The following is a 25,704-nucleotide window of genomic DNA, read 5'->3' on the forward strand; positions in this document are numbered from 1 at the left end:
CAGTATTAAATGAAAAAATAACGATATGCGAATCCTTAAATTTAAATTTGAATACCTACTCACCAAACGAATATCCCTATAGTTTGATATTTGGATCCAGCCCTACTTAATACCAGTAAATATATGACCCTCATAGGACCCCAAGACCCCGGTTAGAATGTGTTGACTTGATTTCTGAATCTGGGGCCTTATCTAGTTCAGTTTTGAGCTCTTTGTGTGGAGCAGTTGTGTCTCCTGGAAGCATATCCCGTTGTAGCTCCCTCTGGAACCAGTAATCTGAACATGACATCAGGTCAGTCCCAGGGAGACACTTCTCAGCAAGCTTTGACTTTCTCTCTTCCTCACCCACACAATGAACATCTTACTCTTCTGATTGGTTAACCCTCGTGTCGTCTTCCTGTTGACCATCAACTTGTTGTCCTTCGGTCAATATTTTAAAATGAACTTTTTCTGACGTTTTTCTTGCTTTTCATAGCTTTGTTTCATTAATGGCCAAAAACCTAACTTAAATTACATCATACCTAATTTTTTAGTTTAAAAAGCAGAAATTATGAATTATTTTCACTATTAAGATGAGAGGATGTTGAGTGGATTACAGACTGGTTTATGTCAAAGTTTAGTCAGGACACTGTTTTAAAACCATTTTCTTTTCCTTTTCAAATGCTATAAAACGTTCATGCATGCATCCAGGTTATTTTGGGGCAATTTGGTTGAAAGAAACCCATATTTGTGATATAAAAAGCTTTTAAAACGAGTTAAATTTGACCTGAAAAAAACACAAGGTTGGTTGACTGATTGTTTTTAACACATAGTAGTGTGTTCTTTATACTAGGACAGGTTTTTATATCTCCTTGCTTACAGTTTTTGTAATATATGATAATATATGAAACTGTAACACCAGTATCATGGCCTATACTGTGGCTATACACAGCCCCACGTCATGCCGGTGGTTTAAAATCAGGTACCATATGCCCCTTTTAACTTTGAGCTCCTGCCCCTTCACAGCTCTCTGCATGGCTCTGTTGTTTCTCTAATACCTGGAACTATCATTCCCATCCCATGAGCTGCTTTTTGCAATGCAAATGTTGTTCACTGCTCCAGTAAATAGGACGGACCTTAGATACACCCAGGCACGGGAGGGAGGGAGTGACCAACAATGGTCACTTCAGAGAGGAATATCACCCATAATGCTTTGCAGTTATGCCCTTGTGGCTTTTGCCAATTTATGGTGTTACATAATATTAAAGGCCGGGGAGTCTCCATAAGAAAAATACAACATTAGTCCAGCATAGAGCGGCTGAGTGAATGTGGTCTGGACTCTGTGGAGGAGAGTCATGGTTTCAGAGACGCTGTAGAAGGACAGAATACCTGCACTGTGATTCAGGTACACTCCTACTCTGGAGGACTCAGGACCTGAGACGGGAGTTTGGACATTGTTGTAATAAAATGTTTAACTGTTGTTGTTACAATCTAATGTCCAAGATTTGTCATTTTGTCCAAATCTACATTCATTCAACCCCCTGCTCTGCTGATATTCTTGTATGCGACTGCTACAGAAACTCTCTCCTCTCCTTCCTCTCCACCTCCCAGTAACAACGTCCAGTCAGACTCTCTCTACTCAGGACCTGAGACCTGTTAATGAATATGTCTGGGTGACTAGAATAAGATTAATGTTGTTGACTCATTAATGTTGCTTTCCTGTTCCCCTCAGATAATAACAGCCGTGAGTGTGCTGTGTTTGGATCCAGTGTGATTTCATGTGAATATTTTAAGAATCCAGCTCTGGTCTTGGGCTCTGGTTGTGGCAGTAAAACGTCCACTTCAGTCCCAGGACGTCCTGTAGTTTATCTCTGACTTCTGACACGGCCGCTGTCACGTCCTCAAAGCAGCTCAGAGGACAGAAATGGATGCTGGATGTTGATTGGCTGAGTAGTGGCAGTGAGGGGTAGTTGTGTAGAAACTGGTTGTGATCCTCTGTGTGTGAGAGCTTCTTCAGCTCAGCGTCTTCCCTCTTCAGCTCAGTGATCTCCTGCTTCAGCTTCTCCTGAATCTCTCTGACTCGACTCACTTCACTTTTCTGCTGGGATCTGACCTGCTGCTTCACATCAGAGCTTCTTTTCTCCAGGAGACGGATCAGCTCAGTGAAGATCTTCTCGCTGTCCTCCACTGCTTTATCAGCAGAGAGATTGATGGCCCTCCGCCAGCTGTTGAAGCAGCTTCACATCTTTCTCTCTGTCCTGGATTCTCTGCTGGATGTTTTGTCGACTCCCTCGAGCTCTCTGCCTCTCAGCTCTCTCTGCTGCAGCTGAGACTGTGTCGTGGCTCTTATGTTCCTCCACAGAGCAGAGATAACAGATAAGACATATTTAAATAATTTCCCCCTGGGATTATTAAAGTATTTCTGATTCTGAGTCTGAAGCTGCCGATCAGTACGGCAGAACATCTTCATCACCTCATCATGACGAGAGCAGACGTTCTCCTGGAGTTCTTGGACGGCTCCACCAGCTTGTGTTTCTTGAATGTCTCTGATTCATAATGAAGCTGAAGGTGTTTCTCACAGAAAGCAGCCAGACATTGCAGACAGGACTTGTGTGCTTTGAGTTTTCTCCCGGTGCAGACATCACAGGCCACATCTTCAGCTCCAGCATAGCAGTGATCAGCAGGAGCAGCTTGGAGTCCAGTCTTCTTCAGCTCCTCCACTAAATCTGCTAACATGGTGTTTTTCAGCAGGACAGGCCTCGGTGTGAACGTCTTTCTGCACTGAGGACAGCTGTAGATCTACTACGATCCTCTACATCCCAGTGGCTTTTAATAAGGTTCATGTAGCAGCTGTGTCCACAGGGAGTAGTCACCGGATCCTTCAGTAGATCCAGACAGATGGAACAAGAGAAGGTTTCCAGGTCCAGCTGAACTCCTTTCTGCTCCATTTCACCTCTCGTTCAGTGACGACTGTCTGAGTCTCACTTCCTAGTACTGAAATTAGTCTGAACTCTGATCTAAAAACAACATATGTTTGGGAGGAGTTAACAAGTTCAGCTTTATTCCTAAAAAGAGGAGTGCTTGGTGTTGTACTTCCCCAGCATGTTGGTTACACCGATCCCCAAACTGTAGCTCCTGAAGGGGAGGGGGAACAAGGAAATATGGTACAGAGTGGAGCTGGCTGTGTTTGAGAGCAGGAAGAGGAGGGAGGGGTTATCGGGCTTTGTTCATTCCTGGAAGAGGAGCGTTTTTGAGAGAGATACTGGGTGTGTTTCACCCATGTGTCCCATAATACCACAATAGATAGTATATCAAATGCAGTACCAGGGCTCTCAAGTTTTGAAGACAGGCAAGAGTGACATTATAACAAAGTTATTATTAATAATTGCTCAGATTTACACAAGAAAAGATTTGACACATGGCACTGACAATTCAACCAAATACAAAGTAATTATACACATTTCATGGTGACTTATGTGGAGGGGTCTGGGGGTCCTCCCCCAGAAAATTTGAGCATTAAACTCTTCATTTCCTGCATTCTGGTGAATTTTTATGCACCTATTTATACCTTTTCTGAATTAATTGATGCTGGAAATCTTTATGTAAAAGGTACACATAGATTATAATCCAAATATAAAAACATAATGGAATATATTGCAGTAAGGCTCTCAGGCATTCTGTATTGTTTTCATTTATTTATTCTCCTGTAGATCAGCTTTCCTAATTATATCTGAGTCAGCACACTGCACAGCCTAGCATCATTTATTTACTCTTCTCCTTTTTTTTTCCATCTTTTGTTGAGGCAGTAGCCTAAACTCCTTAAATGTGCATATGACAATTATTCACAATGCGATAAATTCATTCATTTAATAATTACAAAACCCCCGGACTATAATACAGAATTTCGGATTGTTTAGCAAGATTTCTGCTCCAGTACAAAACTTTGTGCACATTCAAAATATATCTGTGTTATCTGAGTTTTGGAGATCGTGATATTTTGAGAAAAATAAAGTTATAATAGTCAATATATTTCAGAAAATAATCTGCTGTGCATTACCGTGATTACTCTGCTGATACGGTAGATCTCAGACCATCTGACAGACACAGAGCCCTGTTTGGGTCTCTGGTCTCTGAATGAGCAAATGTTTAGGGACGTGTCTGTATACGCTGCTCTTTGCTTTTTTCCATTGGCTGTCGCATTAAATCTTACCCAGATACAATAGTGCTATTTTCTGATTGGCTATTGTGTAGCCCCTTTCTTTTTGATTGGCTGATAAGTGGCAGGCTCGACTAAGAACTCCAGGGGGAGACGCTTGATTCCTGCCGGTTCCATAGTGAGGGCCCGAGCACGGCACAGACATTTTCGGCCGCGGCATATTCAATTTATTATAAATATTTTTTCTTGCGTAGAAATACAATGTGTGGCGGAGTGCGTGAAAAAGACCGAAATTAGTGACTGTCACGCTCAATGCGTGACAATTGAGAGCCCTGCGGTACGCCAAAAATGTACTGTGTATCAGGTTGCTTTTGCAAGCCAGCGTGCTTTTCTGACACCCAATCCTCTGTGCAGCATATCTGAATAAGAGGCTCAAAGTTAAAGCTTCAAGAGTTTTTATGTCCCAACTGTCTGCAGACTGTACTGCAGGCAACAGTATGTACTCTGTAAGAGCAGCTGCAGTTTGTACTAAAAGTCAAAAGAAAAAAGTACGTGATAAGGAACGTAGCAACACTTTACAACAGAGCTCTTTTCTCATTTAAAAACTCTGCTGACTTCAGCGCTTTTAGGAGGTAAACTCTTCTTAGAATCAGAGGGTTTGGAGACGGCTCCCCAGTTTACTAAATGACTGAGTTGTCCCTCTAATTAAGTTGAATAAAAGTTTATATTGTTTACAATAATTCAAACACAGTCCATAACAGAATCAGGGTAAATGAAAGGGAACTTAACTCTAACTGGTTCTTATCTCTCTCAAACTCCTGAGTGAAACTAAATCCTAGCTCACACAATCAAGGTAAGAAAAACAGCTCAAACAAAGCAGTCAAGTTAATGTCAGACATCAGATACAGTAACAGTGAAGCCTATTTAAATAAAGTATTAGATTCAAGCAGTCTAGCAGTAAGAAACCTCCACAAGTCCAATGCACACTGCATGATTATTATAAAAAGGTTTCTATCAGCTCCAATTCCAGGCCTCTTAGATCCTCGAATCAATTATTATTTTAACTGTTCCTCGATCGAGGTTAGTGGGTAAGGGAGATAGTGCATTTTCTGTGGCAGCTCCAAAGCTTTGGAATAGTCTCCCACTTTGTCTCAGATGTTCCCCCTCCATTGACAGTTTTAAAAAACATCTCAAGACATTTGTGTTCTCAATGGCCTTTGGTTGCTCTTAAAAGGTTTGCAGCATCAGCAGCAGTACTTTGGTCAACTTTGGTTTTAAATGTGATATATAAATAAACTTGACTTGACAAACTTGACTTCAAGACATGTTGTTAACTACTGTAAAACCTCCAGACAAGGTGAGCTGAGGAGCTAAACTCCACTAAACACATCTCTGGTTAGCAGGATGAAGCGCCCTCTTGTGTCCTGCATCAGTTTACACATTTCACTTGTTAACCTGCTGGGATGTTCACTGCAGGAAGACATGCCCAAACTTCACACAATATCAGTAAAGAGACATTAAATAGATGTAATATAACACTGTGCGTTCATTTGTTCACAGGAGTCACACCCTGTAACACTGATGCTGCATTTAGGTCTCATGGGAGAGAAGAGTTTCAGCTCTGAGGTTGTAAATAGTATTTGGGAATGTGAGATTTGAGGCTAAACGTTCTAAACATCTCGAGACTTGGAGATTATGATGAAACAATGTGAAGGAATTAATGAATAAAATCCTTATACAATTCGAGCAGATAAAAAAAACATATATACATATAAAATGTATGAATGTATAACTAAAAACATAAAACAAATCGTCATCAAAACACTCCATTGGTAAAGGGATAGGTAGGAGTCCTAGGCTTATCAGGTACCAAGCCTTTAACACATCTAAATCAACGTCCCATCCATCCAATCCATCCATCCATCCATCCATCCATCCATCCATTCATCCATCCATCCATCCTTGTCCACTTATCCGGGTCGGGTCGCAGGGGCAGCAGCTCCAGCAGGGGACCCCAAACCTCTCCCCCGAGCCACATTAGCCAGCTCTGACTGGGGGATCCGGGGGTTCCCCGGCCAGGTTGGAGATATAATCCCTTCCACCTAGTCCTGGGTCTTCCCCTGAGGCCTCCTACCAGCTGGAATGCTGCCTGGAACACCTCCCTAGGAAGGCACCCAGGGGCTTCCTTACTAGACGCCAAACCACCTCCAACTGGCTCCTTTTGACACAAAGGAGCCAGCCAGCCTCCCTGAGGAAACCCAATTTTGGCCGCTTGTACCCTGGATCTCGTTTCTCTGGGTCATGACCCAGCCTTCATGACCATAGATGAGGGTAGGAACGCAAATTGATTGGTAGATGTGAGAACTTTGTCTTCTGGCTCAGCTCTCTTTCATCTCAGTCAAACAAGGTAAATCAAACAGACCATTTTACAGAAGTACTACTCCAGTTTACATCCTACTTTATCTAGCTATTGAGATAAGGAAGAACACACAAAAACTAAAATCAAGCAGCATTAACATCAGTGTGATGTCACTCTCCTTCCCTCCTCACTTCTGTACTTTTCAAAAATAAATCTTTTGAACCTTTTTTTTAATTGCAACATATTTACGCTTTGTTTGATCGATTCGTTCAGACTATTCCCCAAAACCACTGCACATAATACAAAATACACACAAAATAAACATTGAGCTTTGTCCAAGCATACTGTTGTTTCAAATTTACATCCCCTCTTAAGTTGTCACCCCTCCCCCTCTCTATGTGGAAATACATGTATCCACATGTAAAGGAAATGTTGGCTGTAAAAGTAACAAGTGATAGAAAACTCTGCTCATTTCTCTGTGACGGAGCAGTTTTAGTGAGGAAAGTTGAAAGGACAGAGACTGACTGACTCTAAACATGAACACTGTACTTTGTGGGGTTTCAGGAGGAAAAGTGCCTCAGTTATACTACTTTAAAAACAACATGGTTGCCCAAAGTGCTGAACACAATCTAAAATAAGCAATAACATATAGAAGTGGCACAATAGAACAAATAAAATAATAATACAAAAAATTAAAAAGAAAAAACAACCTCAAAAATCATCCCTCAAACTGGAGTTAAAAGCCAAAGAAAATAAATGAGTTTTAAGACGAGATTTAAAAACGGGAAGAGACTTCGGTCAATCTGATGTGCAAAGGCAGCTCATTCCAGAGTCCCGGAGCTGCCACGCGAAGCCACGATCACCACTAGATTTACGTTTGGTCTTAGGGACGACCAAGTGCCTACGGTCCGCCCGCGCAGACAAACGAGGGGGGTATAGGGTACAGTCAAATTGGACAAATACTTGGGGAACAAATCATGCAGACATTTAAAAACAAATAAAAGAATTTTTAAATCTGTGCGAAAATGCACAGGAAGCCAGTGGAGAGATTGGAGGACAGGTGTAATATGATCAAATTTTCGAGTTCCAGTTAAAAGACGAGCAGCTGCATTTTGAACCAATTGTAATCGTGCCATATTTGTTTGCTAATGCCAGTGTAGAGTGCATTGCAATAATCTAAACGAGTAATAAAGGCATGAATTAAAATTTCAAAATCATGTCGCGATAGAACCGGTTTTCACTTTAGCCAGTTGCCTAAGCTGGAAAAAGCTGGTCTTCACCACTGCACCAATCTGAGCACCGAAGTTTTAAAACGACTATCCATCTTGACTCCCAGGTTTGTAAACCACAGGGCTAATATCTCTAGTTAACCAACCCAAGTCAACAGGTGTCATAGCTGCTGTCTATGTTTCACATTTTCTCCGTCAGCTTTGTATGAAACCCTGGAATGAAGACAGGAAGAAAATACTTTGTTCATGTTAGTTTATTCATCATGTAAAGCTTCCGTTTGTTGACACATCCCATCAATCCCATCAATCCCATAAACATGAACACTGTACTTTGTGGTGTTTGCAGGAGGAAAAGTGCCTCAGTTATACTCTCATATCAGTTTCACATTTTCCCCCATCATGTAAAGCTTCAGTTTGTTGACACACCCCATCAGTAAAGTCTGTTCAAAGACTCTTGTTCAATGATTTCATGAACAGATTCAATTCATCCATACAATCACTTTGTTTGAAACAGAATCTCAGCTATGTAAAAGAGAAGAATGAGTTATTGATTATGATTATGATAACAACATTTTGGTCCCGCCAAACTAATAAATGTAAATCTACATTTCTTTACAAATGAAATGGCGACAAAAAACATTGATAAAAGCAACTAAAACGTTAAAAAATAGAATGTCACAACAATCTGCTCTCAGCAACAAACATGGAGACTACTACTACACTTTATACTAGTACAGGTTTTATATATCCTTGCTTACAGTGTTGTAATACATGATAATATATTAAACAGTAACATCAGTATCATGGCCTATACTGTGGCTATACACAGCCCTAAACCCGTGGTGGTTTAAAATCAGGTACCATATGCCCCCCTTTTTAACTTTGAGCTCCTTCCCCTTCACAGCTCTCTGCATGGCTCTGTTGTTTCTCTAATACCTGGAACAATCATTCCCATCCCATGAGCTGCTTTTGCGGTCCGAAATGTTGTTCACTGCTCCAGTAAATAGGACGGACCTTAGATAGGACCAGGCAACGGAGAGGGAGCGAGTGAACAACGATGGTCACTTCAGAGGGGAATATCTCCCATAATGCTTTGCAGTTATGTTCTTGTGGCTTTTGGCAATGTATACTGTTACATAATATTAAGGGCTGGGGAGAGGAACTACTAATGAAACACACTTAGTTTTAGTGTAATATTTATTGACTCAATGCAGAGAGGAAATGTTGGCTCAAACATTTGGCCCGTCCACATGGGATTACAAGACACCACTATTTAACAGACATCTTCCTGTCCCGCAGATATATAACGTGGAGAAATACATGAATAACAAACAACAGCTAATATCTACAGATCATCCCGGTAAAGATCTTTTTAACATATCGTCCTGTTTCAACAATCAAAGGTAAAATAACAGATCTCAACTGAGCACATTGAGAGCTTCTGGGGCTCCGCGAATGTTTTTCTTCAACAAACAAAAACATTTCATCACTTCTAAAACGTCAAAACAGGCATTAAAACACGTCAAACTAATTTTCCAAAACATTTAAAAAAGCAAATAAATGTCAAAAAAGTAAAAAAAATGTTTGATAAAAGCAAAACAAATAGAATAAGCAACAAAAAACAGCAACAAAACGGTATACGCATGAAAAACGTCAAACACTGACAAAAAGTCAACAAAAATGGAGACTAAATAAGTCGAAGAGTTAAAACACAGAATTTAACCCTTAAATGACTTTTATCTATTTCAGTTTACACAACTCAGCAGAATCTCCAGTCCAATAAACCATTAGTCGCAGCGGCGGCTGAGTGAATGTGGTCTGGACTCTCTTGGAGGAGTCATGGTTTCAGAGACGCTGTAGAAGGACAGAATACCTGCACTGTGATCCAGGTACACTCCTACTCTGGAGGACTCAGGACCTGAGATGGGAGTTTGGACATTGTTGTAACAAAATGTATATTTGTTGTTGTTACAATATAACACCCAAGATTTGTCATTGTATCCAAATCCACATTCATCCACCCCCTGCTCTGCTGATATTCTTGTATGTGACTGCTACAGAAACTTCTCTCCCTCCTCTCCTCTCCACCTCCCAGTAACAACGTCCAGTCAGACTCTCTCTCTAGGGACCTCGCCACATGTTAGTGAATCTGTCTGGGTGACTAGAATAAGACTGATGTTGTCTCATTAATGTTGCTTTCTTGTACCCCTCAGATAATAACAGCAGTGTGTGTGCTGTGTTTGGATCCAGTGTGATTTCACGTGAATATTTTAAGAATCCAGCTCTGGTCTTGGGCTCTGGTTGTGGCAGTAAAACGTCCACTTCAGTCCCTGTCAGTGAGACGTTTGTCCTAAATCCTAGCTCACACAATCAAGGTAAGAAAAACAGCTCAAACAAACACAGTCAAGTTAATGTCAGACATCAGATACAGTAACAGTGAAGCATATTTAAATAAATTATTAGATTCAAGCAGTCTAGCAGTAAGAAACCTCCACAAGTCCAATGCACACTGCATGATTATTATAAAAGGTTTCTATCAGCTCCAATTCCAGGCCTCTTAGATCCTCGAATCAATTATTTTTAACTGTTCCTCGATCGAGGTTAGTGGGTAAGGGAGATAGTGCATTTTCTGTGGCAGCTCCAAAGCTTTGGAATAGTCTCCCACTTTGTCTCAGATGTTCCCCCTCCATTGACAGTTTTAAAACACATCTCAAGACATTTGTTCTCAATGGCCTTTGGTTGCTCTTAGAGGTTTGCAGCATCAGCAGCAGTACTTTGGTCAACTTTGGTTTTAAATGTGATATATAAATAAACTTGACTTGACAAACTTGACTTCAAGACATGTTGTTAACTACTGTAAAACCTCCAGACAAGGTGAGCTGAGGAGCTTTAACCTCCACTACATCTCTGGTTAGCAGGATGAAGGCGCCCTCTTGTGTCCTGCATCAGTTTACACATTTCACTTGTTAACCTGCTGGGATGTTCACTGCAGGAAGACATGTCCAAACTTCACACAATATCAGTAAAGAGACATTAAATAGATGTAATATAACACTGTGTCGATTTGTTCACAGGAGTCACACCCTGTAACACTGATGCTGCATTTAGGTCTCATGGGAGAGAAGAGTTTCAGCTCTGAGGTTGTAAATAGTATTTGGGAATGTGAGATTTGAGGCTAAACGTTCTAAACATCTCAGACTTCTTGAATTATGATGAAACAATGTGAAGGAAATTAATGAATAAAATCTTTAAGTCGAACGATTAAAAGAAAAACATATATACATATAAAATGTATGAATGTATAACTAAAACATAAAACAAATCGTCATCAAAACACTCCATTGGTAAAGGGATAGGTAGGAGTCCTAGGCTTATCAGGTACCACCCCATGCTTTTACCACATCTAAATCACCGTCCATCCATCCATCCATCCATCCATCCATCCATCCATTCATCCATCCATCCATCCTTGTCCACTTATCCCGGGTCGGGTCGCAGGGGCCGCAGCTCCAGCAGGGGACCCCAAACCTCCCTTTCCGAGCCACATTAGCCAGCTCTGACTGGGGGATCCCGGGCGTTCCCAGGCCAGGTTGGAGATATAATCCCTCCACCTAGTCCTGGGTCTTCCCCTGAGGGCCTCCTACCAGCTGGACGTGCCTGGAACACCTCCCCTAGGAGCAGCCGGGGGGCTTCCTTACTAGACGCCTAAACCACCTCAACTGGCTCCTTTTGACACAAAGGAGCCAGCCAGCCTCCTGAGGAAACCCATTTTGGCCGCTTGTACCCTGGATCTCGTTCTCTCGGTCATGACCCAGCCTTCATGACCATAGATGAGGGTGAGGAACGCAAATTGATTGGTAGATTGAGAACTTTGTCTTCGCTCAGCTCTCTTTTCATCTCAGTCAAACAAGGTAAATCAAACAGACCATTTTACAGAAGTACTACTCCAGTTTACATCCTACTTTATCTAGCTATTGAGATAAGGAAGAACACACAAAAACTAAAATCAAGCAGCATTAACATCAGTGTGATGTTCACTCTCCTTCCTCACTTCTGTACTTTTCAAAAATAAATCTTTTGAACCTTTTTTTAATTGCAACATATTTACGCTTTGTTTGATCGATTCGTTCAGACTATTCCCCAAAACCACTGCACATAACAAAATACACACAAAATAAACATTGAGCTTTGTCCAAGCATACTGTTGTTTCAAATTTACATCCCCTCTTAAGTTTGTACCCCTCCCCCTCTCTATGTGGAAATACATGTATCCACATGTAAAGGAAATGTTGGCTGTAAAATTAACAAGTGATAGAAAACTCTGCTCATTTCTCTGTGACGGGGCAGTTTTAGTGAGGAAAGTTGAAAGGACAGAGACTGACTGACTCTAAACATGAACACTGTACTTTGTGGTGTTTCAGGAGGAAAAGTGCCTCAGTTATACTACTTAAAAACAACATGGTTGCCCAAAGTGCTGAACACAATCTAAAATAAGCAATAACATATAGAAGTGGCACAATAGAACAAATAAAATAATAATACAAAAAAAAAAAAGAACAACAACCTCAAAAATCATCCCTCAAACTGAGTTAAAAGCCAAAGAAAATAAATGAGTTTTAAGACGAGATTTTAAAAACGGGAAGAGACTCGGTCAATCTGATGTGCAAAGGCAGCTCATTCCAGAGTCTCGGAGCTGCCACCGCAAACGCAACGATCACCACTAGATTTACGTTTGGTCTTAGGGACGACCAGTGCCTGGTCCGCCGACCGGAGCAAACGAGAGGGGTATAAGGTACAGTCAAATTGGACAAATACTTGGGGAACAAATCATGCAGACATTTAAAACAAATAAAAGAATTTTTAAATCTGTCCTGCGAAAATGCACAGGAAGCCAGTGGAGAGATTGGAGGACAGGTGTAATATGATCAAATTTTCGAGTTCCAGTTAAAAGACGAGCAGCTGCATTTTGAACCAATTGTAATCGTACATATTTGATTTGCTAATGCCAGTGTAGAGTGCATTGCAATAATCTAAACGAGTAGTAATAAAGGCATGAATTAAAATTTCAAAATCATGTCGCGATAGAACCCGGTTTCACTTTAGCCAGTTGCCTAAGCTGGAAAAAGCTGGTCTTCACCACTGCACCAATCTGAGCATCGAGTTTTAAACGACTATCCATCTTGACTCCCAGGTTTGTAACCACAGGGCTAATATCTCTAGTTAACCAACCCAAGTCAACAGGTGTCATAGCTGCTGTCTATGTTTCACATTTTCTCCGTCAGCTTTGTATGAAAACCCTGGAATGAAGACACGGAAGAAAATACTTTGTTCATGTTAGTTTATTCATCAAGTAAAGCTAAAGTCCGTTTGTTGACACATCCCATCAATCCCATCAATCCCATAAACATGAACACTGTACTTTGTGGTGTTTCAGGAGGAAAAGTGCCTCAGTTATACTCTCATATCAGTTTCACATTTTCCCCCATCATGTAAAGCTTCAGTTTGTTGACACACCCCATCAGTAAAGTCTGTTCAAAGACTCTTGTTCAATGATTTCATGAACAGATTCAATTCATCCATACAATCACTTTGTTTGAAACAGAATCTCAGCTAGTGTAAAAGAGAAGAATGAGTTATTGATTATGATTATGATAACAACATTTTGGTCCCGCCAAACTAATAAATGTAAATCTACATTTCTTTACAAATGAAATGGCGACAAAAAACATTGATAAAAGCAACTAAAACGTTAAAAATAAGAATGTCACAACAATCTGCTCTCAGCAACAAACATGGAGACTACTACTACACTTTATACTAGTACAGGTTTTATATCTCCCCTTGCTTACAGTGTTGTAATACATGATAATATATTAAACAGTAACATCAGTATCATGGCCTATACTGTGGCTATACACAGCCCGACACCCGTGGTGGTTTAAAATCGGGTACCATATGCCCCTTTTTAACTTTGAGCTCCTGCCCCTTCACAGCTCTCTGCATGGCTCTGTTGTTTCTCTAATACCTGGAACAATCATTCCCATCCCATGAGCTGCTTTTGCAATGCAAATGTTGTTCACTGCTCCAGTAAATAGGACGGACCTTAGATAGGACCAGGCAACGGGAGAGGGAGCGAGTGAACAACGATGGTCACTTCAGAGGGGAATATCTCCCATAATGCTTTGCAGTTATGTTCTTGTGGCTTTTGGCAATGTATACTGTTACATAATATTAAGGGCTGGGGGAGAGGAACTACTAATGAAACACACTTAGTTTTAGTGTAATATTTATTGACTCAATGCAGAGGGGAAATGTTGGCTCAAACATTTGGCCCGGTCCCACATGGGATTACAAGACACCACTATTTAACAGACATCTTCCTGTCCTGCAGATATATAACGTGGAGAAATACATGAATAACAAACAACAGCTAATATCTACAGATCATCTCCGGTAAAGATCTTTTTTAACATATCGTCCTGTTTCAACAATCAAAGGTAAAATAACAGATCTCAACTGAGCACATTGAGAGCTTCGGGGGCCCGCGAATGTTTTTCTTCAACAAACAAAAACATTTCATCACTTCTAAAACGTCAAAACAGGCATTAAAACACGTCAAACTAATTTACAAAAACATTTAGAAAAGCAAATAAATGTCAAAAAGTGAAAAAAAATGTTTGATAAAAGCAAAACAAATAGAATAAGCAACAAAAAGCAACAAAAACGTGTAAACGCATGAAAAACGTCAAACACTGACAAAAAGTCACCAAAAATGGAGACTAAATAAGTCGAAGAGTTAAAACACAGAATTTAACCCTTAAATGACTTTTATCTATTTCAGTTTACACAACTCAGCAGAATCTCCAGTCCAATAAACCATTAGTCCAGCATAGAGCGGCTGAGTGAATGTGGTCTGGACTCTGTGGAGGAGAGTCATGGTTTCAGAGACGCTGTAGAAGGACAGAATACCTGCACTGTGATCCAGGTACACTCCTACTCTGGAGGACTTAGGACCTGAGATGGGAGTTTGGACTTTGTTGTACCAAAATGTATATCCAATGATGTTGTTGTTACAATATAACACCCAAGATTTGTCATTGTATCCAAATCCACATTCATCCACCCCCTGCTCTGCTGATATTCTTGTATGTGACTGCTACAGAAACTTCTCTCCTCTCCTCTCCTCTCCACCTCCCAGTAACAACGTCCAGTCAGACTCTCTCTACTCAGGACCTGCCACATGTTAGTGAATCTGTCTGGGTGACTAGAATAAGACTGATGTTGTCTCATTAATGTTGCTTTCTTGTACCCCTCAGATAATAACAGATCTGTGTTTACTGTGTTTGGATCCAGTGTGATTTCACGTGAATATTTTAAGAATCCAGCTCTGGTCTTGGGCTCTGGTTGTGGCAGTGAAACGTCAACTTCAGTCCCTGTCAGTGAGACGTTTGTCCACTTCTCTCTCAGGACGTCCTGTAGTTTATCTCTGACTTCTGACACGGCCGCTGTAATGTCCTCAAAGCAGCTCAGAGGACAGAAATGGATGCTGGATGTTGATTGGCTGAGTAGTGGCAGTGAGGGGTAGTTGTGTAGAAACTGGCTGTGATCCTCTGTGTGTGAGAGCTTCTTCAGCTCAGCGTCTTCCCTCTTCAGCTCAGTGATCTCCTGCTTCAGCTTCTCCTGGACGTTCTCCTGGAGCTTCTTGGGACGGCTCCACCAGCTTGTGTTTCTTGAATGTCTCTGATTCATAATGAAATTGAAGGTGTTTCTCACAGAAAGAAGCCAGACATTGCAGACAGGACTTGTGTGCTTTGAGTTTTCTCCGGTGCAGACATCACAGGCCACATCTTCAGCTCCAGCATAGCAGTGATCAGCAGGAGCAGCTTGGAGTCCAGTCTTCTTCAGCTCCTCCACTAAATCTGCTAACATGGTGTTTTTCAGCAGGACAGGCCTCTGTGTGAACGTCTTCCTGCACTGAGGGCAGCTGTAGCTGTACTTACAATCCTCTTCATCCCAGTGGCTTTTAATACAGTTCATGCAGTAGCTGTGTCCACAGGGAATAGTCACCGGATCCTTCAGTAGATCCAGACAGATGGAACAAGAGAAGGTTTCCCGGTCCAGCTGAACTCCTTTCTGCGCCATTTCACCTCTCAGTGATGACAGTCTGAGTGTGACTTACAATATGTGTGACTGTCTTATCAAGGGATCCAGGTTCAAGGTTCAGCTTTATTGTCATTATACAATACAAGGAGGGGTTATCAAGCTGTGATTCATGCCAGGATGAGGAGGTGGCACCTTGAGTTTGGACTTTGTTTCCTCATTTTTAATGACACCTCAGTTAAAACGTCCTCTACATCAGAAAACATGACATTTCTAGTTGTAAAATACTTCTTGGCTCCTCAGGTTTTGTTGATGTCTCCATATATCTCTGACTCTTACTCAAAGTCTCTTAAATGTTCCTTTTACTGGTTTAAAATCAACAGAAAGTTATAAAACTAAACTGTCATAAAACCCTTAAATTGCTGTATAATAATCTCACAATCGTAGAATGTGTGTAAAAGGTGTCATAGATAAGTACTCTTAACACAGGTGCATAACAAGATGCCATTGTATCCCCTTTGTTCTTTTCTCTGTAAACCTCTGAGTTTAAAAATCCAACACTGACACTTTAACTTCCTACTGTATGCTGATGATGGGATGCTGGTTGGCCTGGCTGTGAGGGCGACTGGGATGAAGAGGATCGTAGGTACAGCTACAGCTGTCCTCAGTGCAGAAAGACGCGTTCACACAGAGGCCTGTCCTGCTGAAAAACACCATGTTAGCAGATTTAGTGGAGGAGCTGAAGAAGACTGGACTCCAAGCTGCTCCTGCTGATCACTGCTATGCTGGAGCTGAAGATGTGGCCTGTGATGTCTGCACCGGAGAAAACTCAAAGCACACAAGTCATGTCTGCAATGTCTGGCTTCTTTCTGTGAGAAACACCTTCAGCCTCTTTATGAATCAGAGACATTCAAGAAACACAAGCTGGTGGAGCCGTCCAAGAAGCTCCAGGAGAACGTCTGCTCGGCGCATGATGAGGTGATGAAGATTTTCTGTCGTACTGATCAGCAGCTTATCTGTTATCTCTGCTCTGTGGACGAACATAAAGGCCACGACACAGTCTCAGCTGCAGCAGAGGCAGCTGAGAGGCAGAGAGAGCTCGAGGGGAGTCGAAAAACATCCAGCAGAGAATCCAGGACAGAGAGAAAGATGTGAAGCTGCTTCAACAGCTGGCGGAGGCCATCAATCTCTCTGCTGATAAAGCAGTGGAGGACAGCGAGAAGATCTTCACTGAGCTGATCCGTCTCCTGGAGAAAAGAAGCTCTGATGTGAAGCAGCAGGTCAGATCCCAGCAGAAAAGTGAAGTGAGTCGGAGTCAAAGATCTTCAGGAGAAGCTGGAGCAGGAGATCACTGAGCTGAAGAGGAAAGACGCTGAGCTGAAGAAGATGTTCTCACACAGAGGATCACAACCAGTTTCTACACAACTACCCCTCACTGTCACCACTCAGCCAATCAACATCCAGCATCCATATCCGTCCTCTGAGCTGCTTTGAGGACGCGTGACAGCGTCGCGTGTCAGAAGTCAGAGATAAACTACAGGTCGTTTTGAGAGAGAAGTGGACAAAGGTCTCACTGACAGGGACTGAAGTGGACGTTTTACTGCCACAACCAGAGCCCAAGACCAGAGCTGGATTCTTAAAATATTCACGTGAAATCACACTGGATCCAAACACAGCATACACACTGCTGTTATTATCTGAGGGGTACAAGAAAGCAACATTAATGAGATAACATCAGTCTTATTCTAGTCACCCAAACAGATTCACTAACATGTGGCAGGTCCTGGGTAGGAGAGTCTGACTGGACATTGTTACTGGGAGGTGGAGAGGAGAGGGAGAGAAGTTTCTGTAGCAGTCGCATACAAGAATATCACAACCATCTCCACTGCCTTTTAGAGCATTGAGATCTAGGTTGTTTTGCTTGCACCACTTCACCAGGTGGTCAGCCTCCGACCTGTAGGCGGACTGCCCTCACATCACAGATGAGTCCGATGAGGGAGGGGTCGCTTGCGAACTTCAGAAGCTTGACAGACTGGTGACTGGAAGGGCAGTTGTTGGTGTACAGGGAGAAGAGTAGAGGAGAAAGAACACAGCCCTGAGGGGATCCGGTGCTGATGGTCTGTGAGTCGGAGATGTCTTTCCCCAGCTTCACATGCTGCTTCCTGTCAGAGGAAGTCAGTGATCCACCTGCAGGTGGATCACTGACTGAGGATCCTGGCGTAGTTTCCTGTGGAGTCCAGGTGCCGGAGGATGTAGTGGAGGGCCAGGTTGACTGCATCATCTACAGACCTATTGGCTCTGTAGGCAAACTGCAGGGGGTCCAGGAGGGGGTCGGTGATGGCGTTGAGGTGTGAAAGCACAAGCGTGCTCAAAGGACTTCATAACCACAGAGGTCAGGGCGGACGGGTCTGAAGTCATTAAGTCCTGTGGTCCTTGGCTTCTTGGGAACGGGGATGATTGTTGAGGACTTGAAGCAGGCTGGCACGTGGCATGTCTCCAGTGAGGTGTTGAAAATGTCTGTGAACACACGGGAGACAGCTGGTCAGCACAGTGCTTCAAGCTGGATGGGGAGACAGCATCCGGTCCAGCGCTTTCCTGGGGTTCTGTCTCCTGAACAGTCTGTTGACGTCTTCCTCATTGATGGAGAGAGTCGTCACTGAGGTGGGTGGGGAGGTGGAGGGGGGACCTTTAAGGTGGGGGAGGTGGAGGTGATGCAGTGTAGCTGTAGCTGTTGGGAGGTGTCGTGGGGGATGGAATCAGGGAAGACCCTTTGTTGGGAGGTGTTGAGAGGGATGGCTACAGCACCGACCCTTTGTCCATCAAAGCGACAGTAGAACTCATTTGAGGTCGGCTAAGGCGTCGGTCGTTGGTGGAGTGGGAGACTTTAGGCTTGAAGCTGGTGATCTGTTTAAGCCCTCTCCAGACAGAAGCAGAGTTGTTTGCTGAGAACTGGGTTGGAGTTTCTCAGAGTACCGCTGTTTAGCCTCTTTCACCACCTTGCTAAACTTGTACTTTGCTAATTTAAGTCTGTTTTTGTCTCCACTCCTGAACGCCTCTGCCTTGTCCAACCTTAGCCTTCTGAGTTTGGCTGTGAACCAGGGTTTGTCATTGTTGAAACTCACCCTGGTGCATGATAGAACACAGCAGTCCTCACAGAAGCTGATGTATGACGTCACAGCCTCTGTGTACTCATCCAGACTGTTGGTAGCAGTCCTGAACACATCCCAGTCAGTGGAGTCCAAGCACGTCTGGAGATCCTCCACAGCTACACTGGTCCACTTCCTTGATGTCCTCACTACAGGTTTGCAGAGCTTTAGTTTCTGCCTGTAGGAGGGGATCAGGTGAACCATTACGTGGTCAGAGAGTACCAGTGCAGCACGGGGGACGGGTGATACATCACCCTGACTGTGGTGTAACAGTGATCCAGAATGTTCTCCTCTCTGGTCGGGCATTTAATATGCTGTCTGTATTTAAGTAGTACATGAGTGAGGTTTCCTTTGTTAAAGTCACCAAGGACAATAACTAGGGAGTCCGGGTTGGTCCGCGCTCCATAGTATCTGGTCGGTAAACACCGACCAGAATGAATGAATAGGACTCACGGGGTGAATAAAAAGGCTTACAGTTTATGATGTAAGTTTTTAGATGAATATTTTAAGAATCCAGCTCGAGAAAAGAGAAAAGGTTCAACATTAGGGAAATGAATTAGAAAATGTCTGCTTGTGAATATATAATTTGGCAAATAGAATGATGAAATTAATTCCACCCCATGTCGTGATGACCTTTCACATTATCATGTGACAGACACTATCACAACACTAGGCAAGCCTTCATGAGACGCTTCACACTACCTTTACCTAAAACTAATGCCATAAAGAATACTGTCATGTATAGGGCCATGTCAAACTGGAACATATTACCACTGCATTTAACACAGATTACAAGTGAGATCAGTTTTAAAAGGGAGTTAAATTAGTCCAACAGATAGACAGATAGACATTAATATTAATCCCTCACCGTCGGATATAGATGAAAGAAAAACACGCCCCCATAATTTGAAATCGGTGGCAGTTTTATTATTGGTATTTTTAGCCCAATAACAGCTGTTTTAATCAACATTTATCCACAAGATATCATGTTTTATATTTATTTCTTTTAATGTTTTTAATGTTATTTAATGTTAATTATTATTTCGGTCTATTTCGGCAAGGGAAGCTGAGTTGCTTTGTTGTTTATTTATATTTTTAAAACTATAATGCTACATCTATCTACATTTATTTAGATGCTATCATGGTATTCATTTTTTATATTAATAATATTATTTCGGTCTTATTATCGGTGAAATAGGCTTATTACAGTATGCTGTAAAACAGAACACAATGATATGATATGAGCCCAGCTGAGCAGATTCAAAGCCAATATCCCACAATGCAATGCGGGCTCAGAGCTTCAGATCAGAGATTTGGACATTGATCAGCGGGTTTTAACGTCAGTATCGCTTCAATCTACATATATATAATCAGTGTTTTTATCACCAGCAACAGCACGTTGGTCAGATTTGTTCCAGTAAGTTTATGCACCGTAATAACGTTTAAAAGAATCGGGGGGAATACTCGAAGTGACGTAGTAACGCATCGGCTCGGCGGATAAGAAGATAAAACATACATAACATTCGTAATATTGATGTTTTTGTCTAACATTGTATTTGAGGATTCAAACAATAAAGATAACAGTAATAATAAAATATAGTTTCATGTATTTGTCTCATGTATTGTTTTGCTTGGTCAATATGAAATGGAATGAAGCCCATTTACGGCCGACAGCAGAAACACAGCAGCCGAACATGTCCCCCCAACCCACCCCGGAAGAACTACAAGTGCACTAGCTTTGTAACAGGTTCTGTGGCGCCTCTTTATGGGAGTTGTAGTTTTAAAGTATATTGGTATATTTCTTATAATTAGAAGTTGGCAGTGTATAATTTTGGATACACCCTGGATTTTTTAAGGATGCGGAACACACTGGTGTCAATCGAATCGTTAAATAGGTGAAAATAGCTTATTACCATATTCGACAGTGCTTACAGTGGGTAAACTTTGAAAACCATATCTACATGATAGCTGAGGTCCAGAGCTTTCTATAACAGCTGGTTTTATGTGTGTAGCACCTTCTGTTGCTAAATGACCACCCTTCAAACATGTGCTGGGTTCAAGGTTCAGAGGTCAATATTTCAAAGCAGGAGTAATGTATGCTCTCCAGACTGACATATGTTACTGTCCAGGTTGAGACCTTTCCAACGATGTGTTTGCTATAGTCCTACGACAAGGTTTTCATTTTTACACATCATGGAGACCACTTTGCAGTCGATACTTTATTGTCCCCAGAGGGATATTTGCCTTGAGTTCAAATGCTTCACACATAACACTTGACATATTGTTTTGTCATACAGCTGACATATACAGTACTTACAATAAAAAACATAAACAAAGTGATATGCAGTCAGACTGAAGCACATCACAGGGCAACAATCTATTGCTCATCTTTCACAAACAGTGACAAGACCAACACAACCATATGCATCATATCATGAAGCCATTGACACAACACCCGCAGCCTCAAGCAACATTATTACAGAAAGGTATCTTTGGAACGATAATGAGTGATTGTTTAAATCCCTGGAAGCCCTCAGGATATGGTCCATGGTGCTGAAACAGAGCCTTGTTATTAAAACAGAGGGGACTGTCCATGATGCTGAAACGGAGCCATGTTACTAAAACAGAGGGGACTGTCCATGGTGCTGAAACAGAGCATTGTTACTAAAACAGAGGGGACTGTCCATGATGCTGAAACAGAGCCTTGTTATTAAAACAGAGGGGACTGTCCATGGTGCTGAAACAGAGCATTGTTACTAAAACAGAGGGGACTGTCCATGATGCTGAAACGGAGCCATGTTACTAAAACAGAGGGGACTGTCCATGGTGCTGAAACAGAGCCTTGTTCCTAAAACAGAGGGGGACTGTCCATGGTGCTGAAACGGAGCTTTGTTACTAAAACAGAGGGGACTGTCCTTGGTGCTGAAACAGAGCCTTGTTACTAAAACAGAGGGGACTGTCCATGGTGCTGAAACAGAGCCTTGTTACTAAAACAGAGGGGACTGTCCATGGTGCTGAAACAGCGTTACCAAAGGTCCTCTATACTAAAAGCTAAGTTTTATGGTTCTGTGCAGGCTCCATGCAGAGCTTCCCGTAGCCTACATAAGTGGCCTAATGTTTATACTTGTGAGTGTGCATGTGTGTGTGGGGGAGGGAGTGTGGTAGAGCCAGGGAGAGAGAGAGTGACGGCGATTAGCTTCAGAGTGAGTGCTGACTCTAGAGTCATAGTGAGAGAAACAAAGTATCTCCCCTGTTCTTTCTGACCACGGTGGGTATCTCAAAGCATCTCCCTGGCTGTAGCTCCCTCTGGAACCAGTAAGCTGAACATGACATCAGGTCAGTCCCAGTGAGACACTTCTTAGCAGTGTCAGCAAGCTTTGACTCTTTCTCTTCCTCACCCACACAATGAACATCTTACTCTTCCGACTGCTTAACCCTCATCTCGTCTTCCTGGACCATCAACTTTTGTCCCTTCCGGGTCAAAAAACGTTTTCTTCCGACATAATCTTTTTTTTTTCGGGCGTTGTTTCTTTAATGGCCAATAAACCTGACTTAAATGACATTATACCTCATTTTTGAGTTTAAAAAGCAGAAATTATGAATTATTTTGACTAACAGTTAAGATGAGAGGATGTTGAGTGGATCACAGACTGGTTTATGTCAAAGTTTAGTCAGGACACTGTTTTAAAACCATATAATTTCTTTTCAAATGCTATAAAATTGAACTGAAAAAAACCCAAATTCTATGGAAGGAATTATGCATTTTAACCATAATGCTTTGCAGTTATGCCCTTGTGGCTTTTGGCAACGTATGCTGTTACATAATATCAAGGCGGGCAAGAGGAACTACTAATGAAACTAAGAAAAAGTTAGTTTTAGTGTAATATTTATTGAGTCGTGTAGAGAGGAAATGTTGGCTCAAACATTTTGCCCGTCCCACATGGGATTACAAGACACCGCTATTTAACAGACATCTTCCTGTCCTGCAGATACATAACGCGGAGAAATACATGAATAACAAAGAACTAATATCTACAGATCATTTCGGTAAACATCTTTTTTAACATATCGTCCTGTTTCAACAATCAAAGGTAAAATAACAGATCTCAACTGAGCACATTCAGAGCTTCTGGGGCTCCCTGAATGTCTCAACACACAAAAACATCTCATCGCTTCTAAAATGTCAATACAATAAAAAAAAACAAACTAATTTACAAAAATGTTGATGAAAGCAAAATAATTTTAATAAAAAGCAACAAAAATGTTTAAACACATGAAAAACGTAGAAAAAAATAGAATGACACAACAATCAGCTCTCCGCAACAAACATGGAGACTAAATAAGTCGAAGAGTTAAAACACAGAATTAACCCTTAAATGACTTCTGTCTATTTCAGTTTACACAACTCAGCAGAGTCTCTAGAAGACCATTCAAACCATTAGTCCAGCATAGAGCGGCTGAGTGAATGTGGTCTGGACTCTGTGGAGGAGAGTCATGGTTTCAGAGACGCTGTAGAAGGACAGAATACCTGCACTGTGATCCAGGTACACTCCTACTCTGGAGGACTCAGGACCTGAAACAGGAGTTTGGACTTTGTTGGACCAAAATGTATATTTGTTGTTGTTATAATATAACCCCCAAGATTTGTCATTGTATCCAAATCCACATTCATTCGACCACCCTGCTCTGCTGATATTCTTGTGCGACTGCTACATCAACTCCTCTCCCCTCTCCTCTCCACCTCCCAGTAACAACGTCCAGTCAGACTCTCTCTACTCAGGACCTCCCACCAGCCAGTGAATCTGTCTGGGTGACTAGAATAAGACTGATGTTTTTTCATTACTGCTGCTTTCCTGTTCCCCTCAGATAATAACAGCCGCGGTGTGTGGCGTTGTTTGGATCCAGTCTGATTTCACGTGAATATTTTAAGAATTCAGCTCTGGTCTTGGGCTCTGGTTGTGGCAGTAAAACGTCCACTTCAGTCCCTGTCAGTGAGATGTTTGTCCTCTTCTCTCTCAGGACGTCCTGTAGTTTATCTCTGACTTCTAACAGCGGCGCTGTCACGTCCTCAAAGCAGCTCAGAGGACGGATATGGATGCTGGATGTAGATTGGCTGAGTGGTGACAGTGAGGGGTAGTTGTGTAGAAATTGGTTGTGATCCTCTGTGTGTGAGAGCTTCTTCAGCTCAGCGTCTTTCCTCTTCAGCTCAGTGATCTTCCTGCTCCAGCTTCTCCTGAAGATCTTTGACTCGACTCACTTCACTTCTCTGCTGGGATCTGACCTGCTGCTTCACATCAGAGCTTCTTTTCTCCAGGAGACGGATCAGCTCAGTGAAGATCTTCTCGCTGACCTCCACTGCTTTATCAGCAGAGAGATTGATGGCCTCCGCCTGCTGTTGAAGCAGCTTCACATCTTCCTCTCTGTCCTGGATTCTCTGCTGGATGTCTTGTCGACTCCCCTCGAGCTCTCTCTGCCTCTCAGCTGCCTCTGCTGCAGCTGAGACCGTGTCGTGGCCTTTATGTTCCTCCACAGAGCAGAGATAACAGATAAGCTGCTGATCTGTACGGCAGAACATCTTCATCACCTCATCATGACAAGAGCAGACGTTCTCCTGGAGCTTCTTGGACGGCTCCACCATCTTGTGTTTCCTTGAATGTCTCTGATTCATAATGAGGCTGAAGATGTTTCTCACAGAAAGAAGCCAGACATTGCAGACAGGACTTGTGTGCTTTGAGTTTTCTCCCGGTGCAGACATCACAGGCCACATCTTCAGCTCCAGCATAGCAGTGATCAGCAGGAGCAGCTTGGAGTCCAGTCTTCTTCAGCTCCTCCACTAAATCTGCTAACATGGTGTTTTTCAGCAGGACAGGCCTCGGTGTGAACGTCTTCCTGCACTGAGGACAGCTGTGCTGTACTTACGATCCTCTACATCCCAGTGTCTTTTAATACAGTTCATGCAGTAGTTGTGTCCACAGGGGTTAGTCACCGGATCCTTTAGTAGATCCAGACAGATGGTACAAGAGAAGGTTTCCGGTCCAGCTGAACTCCTTTCTGCTCCATTTCACCTCTCGTTCAGTGACATGACTGTCTGCGGTTCTCTGTCATATAAAAACAGGGTTTTACAGTCCTTACCACTTCAGGGAAAGAGTCCTACATTTACAGACATAATTAAACCAAAATATATACTTTACAGGGCTCTAGAGTGCGACCAATTTGGTTGCAAATGCGACCAAAATTTGAAAGGGTATGACAAAGATTTTTCCTAGGTCGCCCGGTGCCTTAACGTTCCTCGTTGTCTGTCTGTCTTTTTTTTTCTTTTTTTTAAGATTTGGGCCTTTATTTTGATAGGAAAGCTGAAGACATGAAAGGGGGAGAGAGAGGGGGAATGACATGTAGGAAAGGGCTGCAGGTCGGAGTCAAACCTCTATATTTACCAACTGAGCTATCCGGCGTTTTTCTTTTTTTTTTTTTTTAATCAGTGTGTTATTGTTGTTGAAAACAAGTGAAGGAGCTTTCTCAGATATATATATTTTGATATATCCTAGGCAATTTATTTCAGATAACTTTCATTTACATATGTTGCAGCTGTATATTTTCAAACTGGGAAAGGAAACCCTGTCTTTGCATTTTATTTTAATCACAATCTATTTTAATAAAAGAGCTTGTGAAAAGTGGCTTTGACTTAAAACTGAACATTTAGCACACTTTGTAAAAAAATACAGAGCTATATATCGT

The 25,704-nt window shown here is 42.1% G+C and overlaps 1 pseudogene; it reads right to left on the reverse strand.

Moving 5' to 3' along the window:
• Positions 1 to 22,928: 22,928 nt before the first annotated feature.
• Positions 22,929 to 25,030, reverse strand: LOC120545089 (annotated as a pseudogene).
• Positions 25,031 to 25,704: the final 674 nt, after the last annotated feature.

Source organism: Perca fluviatilis, chromosome 17 (assembly GCF_010015445.1).
Source record: "Perca fluviatilis chromosome 17, GENO_Pfluv_1.0, whole genome shotgun sequence".
NCBI classification, from domain to species: domain Eukaryota; kingdom Metazoa; phylum Chordata; class Actinopteri; order Perciformes; family Percidae; genus Perca; species Perca fluviatilis.